This window comes from Triticum urartu, chromosome 7A (assembly GCF_056163025.1).
Source record: "Triticum urartu cultivar PI428250 chromosome 7A, HENAU_Tu73, whole genome shotgun sequence".
NCBI classification, from domain to species: Eukaryota; Viridiplantae; Streptophyta; class Magnoliopsida; order Poales; family Poaceae; genus Triticum; species Triticum urartu.
Genome location: NC_141879.1, coordinates 334,892,511 through 334,902,834, shown reverse-complemented (window position 1 = coordinate 334,902,834; position 10,324 = coordinate 334,892,511).

Here is a 10,324-nt window from a genome sequence, read left to right as displayed (position 1 = left end):
GGACACATGGGAATTATCGTCAAGCTAGTTTTCATCATGCTCACATGATTCATGTTCGTTATTTTGATAGTTTGATATGTGGGTGGACCGGTGCTAGGGTACTTCCCTTGCTTGGACAAGCATCCCACTTATGATTAACCCCTCTTGCAAGCATCTACAACTACAAAAGAAGTATTAAGGTAAACCTAACCATAGCATGAAACATGTGGATCCAAATCAGCCCCTTACGAAGCAACACATAAACAAGGGTTTAAGCTTCTGTCACTCTAGCAACCCATCATCTACTTATTACTTCCCAATGCCTTCCCCTAGGACCAAACAATGGTTAAGTGTCATGTAGTCAACGTTCACATGACAACACTAGAGGAGAGACAACATACATCTCATCAAAATATCGAACGAATACCAAATTCACATGACTACTTATAGCAAGACTTCTCCCATGTCCTCAGGAATAAACGTAACTACTCAGAAACCATATTCATGTTCATAATCAGATGGGTATTAATATGCATAAAGGATCTGAACATATAATCTTCCACCGAATAAACCAACTAGCATTAACTACAAGGATTAATCAACACTACTAGCAACCCACAGGTACCAATCTGAGGTTTTGAGACAAATATCGGATACAAGAGATGAACTAGCGTTTGAGATGAGATGGTGCTGGTGAAGATTTTGATGGAGATTGACCCCCTCCCGATGAGAGGATCGATGGTGATGATGAGGGTGATGGTTTCCCCCTCCCGGAGGGATGTTTCCCTGGCAGAATAGCTCCGTCGGAGCCCTAGATTGGTTCCGCCAAGGTTCTGCCTCGAGACAGCGGCGCTTCGTCCCAAAAGCTTCCTCCTTTTTTTCCAGGGCAGAAAGACACCTTATAGCAAAAGATGGGCATCGGGGGCCTGCCATGTGTCCCACGAGGAAGGGGGCGCGCCCCCACCCTCGTGGACGGTGGGAGGCCCCCTCTAGTGCTTTCTTCGCCCAATATTTTTAATATATTCCAAAACTGACTTTCATGGAATTTCAACACTTTTGGAGTCGTGCAGAATAGGTCTCTAATATTTGCTCCTTTTCTAGCCCAGAATTCCAGCTGCCGGCATTCTCCCTCTTCATGTAAACCTTGTAGAATAAGAGAGAAAAGGCATAAGTATTGTGACATAATGTGTAATAGCAGCCCATAATGCAATAAATATCTATATAAAAGCATGATGCAAAATGGACGTATCAACTCCCCCAAGCTTAGACCTCGCTTGTCCTCAAGCGGAAGCCGATATCGAAAAATATGTCCACATGTTTTGAGATAGAGGTGTCGATAAAATAAAGTACGGACATGAGGGCATCATGATCATTCTTAGAACAGCAACATATATATATATATATTGTCATATGATTTCTTATGCTAAAGTAACAATCTATTCACAATGTAAAGTATGAATCAGAAAATTCATTGAAAGCTAGCAAACTATAATCTCAGTCATAGACGCAATTGCAATTTATCATGACATTGGAAAGAGTCAATATAAGAGCTTTTTAGCAAGTCCACATACTCAACTATCATTTAATCTTTCACAATTGCTAACACTCATGCAATACTTATGGGTATGAAGCTTTAATCGGACACAGAGAAAGATAGGGGCTTATAGTTTCGCCTCCCAACCTTTTACCTCAAGGGTAATGTCAACAATAATAGTTTATGAAAACCCACATCCAATTAGCTATATATAGCAGGATCTTTCCAACACAGAGTGTTTGCCAAAGGATAAAATGTAAAAAGGAAAGGTGAAGATCACCATGACTCTTGTATAAAGTATAAGACAAAAGTAAAAGGTAGGCCCTTCGTAGAGGGAAGCAGAGGTTGTCATGTGTTTTTATGGTTGGATGCACGAAATCTTAATGCAAAAGAACGTAACTTTATATTTCCACTTGTGATATGGACCTTTATTATGTAGTCCGTCGCTTTTATTCCTTCCACATGACAAGATCGTATAAACCTTATTTTCTTCACACTGATAGATCATACATATTTAGAGAGCAATTTTTATTTCTTGTAACAATGACAACTTATTTGAAGGATCTTACTCAATCCATAGGCAGATATGATGGACTCTAATGACAAAACTGGGTTTAAGGATATTTGGAGGCACAAATAGTATCTCTACTTGGTGCAAAGAATCTGGCTAGCATGAGGGGGAAAGGCAAGCTCAACATGTCGGATGATCCATGACAATATAATTTATTTCGGATATAAGAAATCGTAACCCATTACGTTGTCTTCCTTGTCCAACATCAACTTTTTAGCATGTCATATTTTAATGAGTTCTCACAATCATAAAAGATTTCCAAGATAGTATATTTATATGTGAAAACCTCTCTTTCTTTATTACTTCCTATTAATTGCAATGATGCCCAAAACTATGTTTGTCAACTCCCACCAACTTTTATTCATCATACTCTTTATATGTGAAGTCATTGCCCTCCATAAAATCAATATGATCTCTTTATTTCTTATTATTCTTTCTTTTATTCCCTCAAGGTCATAGCAAGGTAGCAAAGCCCTCGACTCAAAACTAATCTTTATTATATATAGCTCACGGACTCGATTACATAAAAGGATCATAAAGCAAAACTCAAAACTAGATCATACTAATACTTTATTCTACTAGATCAAGATATTACCAAAAGCATCAAACTAAGAAAAATGGTAAAGATAGAAGTGTGATGGTGATACGATACTGGGGCACTCCCCCAAGCTTGGCAATTGCCAAGGGGAGTGCCCATACCCGATACTCAGTTCTTCTTTGGTGGTGAAGAAGAGATTGTTGATGACGTAGTCTTGTCGTCCAATATCGAGCGTAGGAGGTGCTCCAACTTACGAATAATGCCCTTGAGTGCGGTGATATGCTCTTGCAACAGAATATTTTCACGAGTTAGATACTTTTTCTGCACCCGAACTATTTCAATCATCTTGAAAGCTTCAATTTCAGTAGGGGTAAGAAGATTGTAATGAGGTTGAAGGATGTCTTCTTCTTCTATTGCCGGATCTTGATCCTCCATAGCCTTCTTGATCCTATCTCCTTGTTGATCTCCCCGGGTTCTTCTCTCTTCAGCTATATCTTCATTAGCCAAGAATCGTCGCCCTCATTGTTGGAGGAGGGGGATCACATGATGCCTAGACTTGACAATTCTGGCAGAAAACAGCTCGGAACTAAAGCAGGGGATATTCACGTGGTATGGTGGTCAAAACCTTCGGGAGATTATATAATGAATTTTTAGAGACCAGTAGAAGTATCGTGCAAGAAAACGGAGTCCGGAGGGCACACGAGGTGCCCACAAGGCAGGGGGCACGCCCAGGGGGTAGGGCGCGCCCTCCACCCTCATGGACGCCTTGTGTCATTCCCGGACTACTTCTTATTTTCCTATTTTGTTAAATATTCCAAAACGGAGAAAAATTGCTATTAGAATTGTCTTGGAGTCGGTTTACTTACCGTACCACATACCTATTCCTTTTCGGAGTTTGAAACGTTCTGGAAAGTGTCCCTTATGTACTCCTCCAGGGTTACGGTGTCAATAACATTGGTTTCCACATTTATGGGATTACATGAGATATAATGTTTGATTCTTTGACCATTCACTACCCTCGGATTTGTGCCTTCGAAGTTGTTGATTTTTATGGTACCGGAACGATAGACTTCCTCGATAACGTAAGGACCTTCCCATTTAGAGAGGAGTTTTCCTGCAAAAAATCTTAAATGAGAGTTGTATAACAGAACATAATCACCTACATTAAACTCATGTTTTTGTACCCTTTTGTCATGCCATATTTTAACCTGTTCTTTAAATAGTTTGGCATTCTCATAGGCCTGGGTTCTCCACTCATCAAGTGAGCTAATGTCAAATAGTCTCTTCTCACCGGCAAGTTTGAAGTCATAGTTGAGCTCTTTAATGGCCCAATATGCCTTATTTTCTAGTTCGAGAGGTAAGTGACTTGCTTTTCCATAAACCATGTTGTACGGAGACATACCCATAGGATTTTTATATGCAGTTCTATAGGCCCATAATGCATCATCAAGTTTCTTGGACCAATTCTTTCTAGATCTATTAACAGTCTTTTGCAAAATTAATATAATCTCTCTATTACGCAGTTCAACTTGACTACTAGACTGTGGGTGGTATGGAGAAGCAATTCTATGATTAACGTCATACTTAGCAAGCATCTTACGAAAAGCACCATGAATAAAATGTCAACTGCCATCGGTCATTAAGTATCTAGGGACTCCAAACCTCGGAAAAATAACTTCTTTAAGGATCTTAATAGAGGTGTTATGATTAGCACTACTAGTTGGAATAGCTTCTACCCACTTAGTAACGTAATCAATAGCAACTAAAATATGTGTATACCCATTAGAGGAAGGAAACGGTCCCATATAATCAAAGCCCCAAACATCAAATGGTTCAATAACAAGTGAATAATTCATAGGTATTTCTTGACGTCTACTAATATTACCAATTCTTTGACATTCATCACAAGACAAGACAAACTTATGGGCATCCTTCAAGAGAGTAGGCCAATAAAAACCGGATTGCAATACCTTATGTGCAGTTCTACCTCCAGCGTGGTGTCCTCCATAAGCCTTGGAGTGACACTTGCGTAAGATCTATTCCTGTTCATGCTTAGGTACACAACGTCTAATAACACCATCTAATCCTTCTTTATAAAGGTGTGGGTCATCCCAGAAGTAATGTCTTAAGTCATAGATTTTTTTTCTTTTGCTCGTATGTGAAACTAGGTGGTATAAATTTAGCAACAATGTAATTAGCATAATCAGCATAGCATGGAGCAGTAAGAGAAGCCTTTATGACAGCTAATTTTTCATCGAGAAAGCTATCATCAATAGGTAGTGGGTCATCAAGAACATTCTCTAACCTAGACAAGTTGTCTGCAATGGGGTTCTCAGCTCCCTTTCTATCAATAATATGGAAAGAAAATTATTGTAGTAGGAGAACCCATCTAATAAGTCTAGGTTTAGCATCTTTCTTTTCCATAAGATATTTAATAGCAGCATGATCAGTGTGAACAATTACTTTAGAATCAACTGCTAAAAATTCTTTTTTAGTAGTAGCATAATTTCTCTGGGCACTATCCAGAGTTTTACTAGTGTATTGGATAACATTTAATTTCTTATCAACTCTTTGTCCTAGAACAGTGCCTACTGCATAATCACTAGCATCACACATGATTTCAAAGGGTAAATTCCAATCAGGAGGCTGAACAATAGGTGCAAAAATCAAGGCTTTCTTTAGTATTTCAAATGCTTCTACACAATCATCATCAAAGACAAAAGGAACATCTTTTTGTAAAAGATTAGCTAGATTCCTAGAAATTTTTGAGAAGTCTTTAATTAACCTCCTACAAAAACCGGCATGACCAAGGAAACTTCTTATACCTTTAATGTCCTTAGGACACGACATCTTTTCAATAGCATCAACTTTAGCTTTATCAAATTCAATACATCTTTCAGAAACTTTATGCCACAAGACAATACCTTCATTAACCATAAAGTGGCACTTCTCCCAATTCAAGACAAGATTAGTTTCCTCACATCTCTGCAAAACTCGATCAAGGTTGCTTAAGGAATCATCAAAAGAAGTTCCATATACGGAAAAATCATCCATGAAAACATCAACAATCTTTTCACAAAAGTCAGAGAATATAGAAGCCATACATTTTTGAAAGGTAGCAGGTGCATTACATAAACCAAAAGGCATACGTCTATAAGCAAAGGTACCGAAAGGGCAAGTAAAAGTGGTCTTTTCCTGATCGTGTTTTGACATAGGTATTTGAGAGAAACCAAAATAACCATCTAGAAAGAAAAAATGTGTATGTTTGGATAATCTTTCTAGCATTTGATCAATAAAAGGTAAAGGGTAATGATCTTTTCTAGTAGCTTTATTTAATTTGCGGAAATCAATTAGCATTCTATAACCTGTAACAATTCTTTGCGGGATCAATTCATCTTTATCATTAGGAACAACAGTAATACATCCCTTCTTAGGGACACAATGGACAGGACTTACCCACTGACTACCAGCAACAGGATAAATTATACCTGCCTCTAGAAGCTTTAGTATTTCATTTCTTACCACTTCTTTCATCTTAGGATTTAACTGGCGTTGGTGATCAACAACCAATTTAGCATCTTTCTCCAATTTTATTTTGTGTTGGCATAGAGTGGGACTAATGCCCTTAAGATCATCAAGAGTATATCCAATAGCTGCATGGTGCTTCTTCAGAGTTTTCAATAATCTCTCTTCTTCCTGCTCTGAAAGGTTAGCCAAGTAATGACAGGAATATCTTCTTTTCATCAAGATAAGCATATTTAAGAGTATCCCCTAGAATCCTTGGGTGGAGGAGGATCCCCTAGAATTTCAACAGGCAAATTGTGTTTCAAAATAGCTCCCTACTTAAAGAATACTTCATCTATTTCCCTTCTGTCATTCATAAACATCTCATTTTCATGGTCTAGCAAATATTGTTCTAGAGGATCATTAGGAGGCATGGAAATAGAAGCAATATTAATGATTCCATCTTTACTAAGCAATTCTTTATCTATGAAATTTAGCAAAATTAAAATAATGAGACATGTCCCCTAAACCAATAGTAACACCATCCTTTTTGCAGTCTACTTAGCATTAACAGTATTCGAGAAGGGTCTACCAAATATAATGGGACAAAAGTCATCTTGTGGGGAACCAAGAACAAGAAAATCAGTAGGATATTTAACTTTCCCACACAATACTTCAACATCTCTAACAATCCAAACTGGTAAAATAGTATCTCTATTGGAAAAGTAACATCAATATCTTCTATCCCAGCAGGTGCAATATCATGCATAATTTATTTATATAAGGTATGAGGTATTGCACTCGCACTAGCACCCATATCACATAAGCCATGATAACAGTGATCTCCTATTTTAACAGAAACAACAGGCATGCCCACAACAGGTCTATGTTTATCTTTAGTATCGGGTCTAGCAATTCTAGCAGCTTCATCACATAAGTAAATAACATGCCCATCAATATTATCGACCAAGAGATCCTTAACCATAGCAATAGGTTCAACTTTAATTTTCTCAGAGGGTGTAGGTGTTCTAGTATTACTCTTACAAACCACAGTTGAAGCTTTAGCCATGATCCTTTATTCTAGCAGGAGAGGGTGGTTTCTCAATATAAGCGGTAGGAACAATAGGATCAACATTATAAGTGATAGTCTTTTCTTCAACTTTAATAGGTTCAACAACTTTTACTTCAATGGGGGATGATATTTAAGCCACTTCTCCTTAGGGAGATCAACATGAGTAGTAAATGATTCACAGAAAGAAGCTACTATCTCAGAGTCAAGTCCATATTTAGTGCTAAATTCATGAAAAGCGTCGGTATCCTTAAAAGATTTAACACAATCAAACTTAGGTGTTATACCTGACTCCTTACCTTCGTCGAGTTCCCAATCTTTAGAGTTGTATTTAATTCTTTCCAATAAATCCCATCTGAATTCAATAGTCTTCATCATAAACGAACCAGTACAAGAAGTATCGAACATGGAGCGATTATTGAGAGAAAGCCGAGCATAAACATTTTGAATAATAATTTCTCCTGAGAGCTCATGATTGGGGAATGAATATAACATTGAATTAAGCCTCCCCCAATCTTGAGCGATGCTTTCTCCTGCGTGAGGCCAAAAATTATGTATATATATAATTACGATCACGATGAACCAGATGCATAGGATAAAACTTCTGATGAAATTCTAATTTCAATCGGTTGTAGTTCCATGATCCAATATCATCAGCCTAAACCATGTCAATGCCTTTCCCTTCAAAGACAAAGGGAAGACCTTCTTCTTGATAACATCCTCGGGCATACCTGCAAGCTTAAATAATCCACAAACTTCATCCACATAGATTAGGTTCAAATCGGGATGTAATGTTCCATCTCCTGTAAAAGGATTAGCTAGCAGTTTCTCTATCATACCCTAAGGAAATTCAAAGTAAATGTTTTCAATAGGTTTAGTAGGTTGAGGATCAACTCTTTGCTCTACTGGTCGGGGTGAAGATACCCCGAACAAGCCCCTCAAAGGATTACTTTCCATAGTAATAAGTGACAGTAGATTTCAGCACACTATATAAATTTTTCCTTACCAAATTCCACCTACCAAAGGCGCTTCACTCCCCGGCAACGGCGCCAGAAAAGAGTCTTGATGACCCACAGGTATGGGGGATCTATGATAGTCCTTTGATAAGTAAGAGTGTCGAACCCAACGAGGAGCAGAAGGAAATGACAAGCAGTTTTCAGTAAGGTATTCTCTGCAAGCATTGAAATTATCGGTAACAGATAGTTTTGTGACAAGCAACAAATATAAAACGTAAACAAGGTGCAGCAAGGTGGATCAATCCTTTTTGTAGCAAAGGACAAGCCTGGACAAACTCTCATATAAAGGAAAACTCTCCCGAGGACACATGGGAATCATCGTCAAGCTAGTTTTCATCATGCTCACATGATTCATGTCTGTTACTTTGATAATTTGATATGTGGGTGGGCCGGTGCTTGGGTACTGCCCTTCCTTGGACAAGCATCCCACTTATGATTAACCCCTCTAGCAAGCATCTGCAGATACAAAAGAAGTATTAAGGTAAACCTAACCATAGCATGAAACATGTGGATCCAAATCAGCCCCTTACGGAGCAACGCATAAACTAGAGTTTAAGCTTTTGTCACTCTAGCAACCCATCATCTACTTATTACATCCAAATGCCTTCCCCTAGGCCCAAACAATGGTTAAGTGTCATGTAGTCGACGTTCACAGGACAACACTAGAGAAGAGACAACATACATCTCATCAAAATATCGAACGAATACCAAATTCACATGACTACTTATAGCAAGACTTCTCCCATGTCCTCAGGAACAAACATAACTACTCACAAATCATATTCATGTTCATAATTAGAGGTGTATTAATATGCATAAAGGATCTGAACATATAATCTTCCACCGAAGAAAACAACTAGCATCAACTATAAGGTGTAATCAACACTACTAGCAACCCACAGGCACCAATCTGAGGTTTTGAGACAAAGATCGGATACAAGAGATGAACTAGGGTTTGAGATGAGATGGTGTTGGTGAAGATGTTGATGGAGATTGACCCCCTCCCAATGGTGATGATTAACCCTCCCGGAGTGATGTTTCCCCGGCAGAACAGCTCCGCCGGAGCCCTAGATTGGTTCCGCCAAGGTTCCGCCTCGAGACGGTGGCGCTTCGTCCCGAAAGCTTCCTCCTTATTTTTTCCAAGGCAAAAAGACACCTTATAGAAAAAGATGGGCATTGGGGGCCTGCCAGGTGGCCCATGAGGTAGGGGGCGTGCCTAGGGGGGTAGGGCGCGCCCCCACCCTCGTGGACGGTGGGTGGCCCCCTTCTGGTGCTTTCTTCGCCCAATATTTTTAATATATTCCAAAACTGACTTTCATGGAATTTCAGAACTTTTGGAGTTGTGCAGAATAGGTCTTTAATATTTGCTCCTTTTCCAGCCCAGAATTCCAGCAACCAGCATTCTCCCTCTTCATGTAAACCTTGTAGAATAAGAGAGAAAAGGCAGAAGTATTGTGACATAATTTGTAATAGCAGCCCATAATGCAATAAATATCGATATAAAAGCATGATGCAAAATGGACGTATCAGGCCGCTGTACGTACGTGTACACGATATTAACGGGATTGTGTGGCATGCTACGTGCACGCCTCTACTATGACACGTGCCCTTCCTAACACAGCCACGGTTCATCGCTGTAGCCTACAGATAGACCGATCGACTAGTATGTACTTACACGTTCGCGACCAGAATGACAACTCTACATACGCTTCGACCAGGTGGGTCCCGATTGTCAGGCACTTCCTTGCGTGCGAAGATGTAGCTGGTGGGTCCCAGCAGCAGGGGGAAATGTTTTTTTGTGAAATACGGTGGCGCGTCCGATGGGTCCTGCTGTCAGGTGGAGGAATCATTATTTTCCGCGTAATAAGGAGGCACTCCCTTGCTCCGACCGTGGACCCAACTGTCAGCCTCTCCACGTACAGTACTCTTCTGAAGGAATTCGTTTGTTGACCACATTGACCATGCCACGCCCAGAGCACCAAGGCGGTGGACGACGGCGAGGCCTAGGAAGGGGATGACACGGAGCCGGGGAAGACGTGGCAGTGGATGCGCACACGGAGAGGAGTATGAGGGTTCACTGGTTCGGTTGCGGTGTGAGGCTGACGTCGCCGCA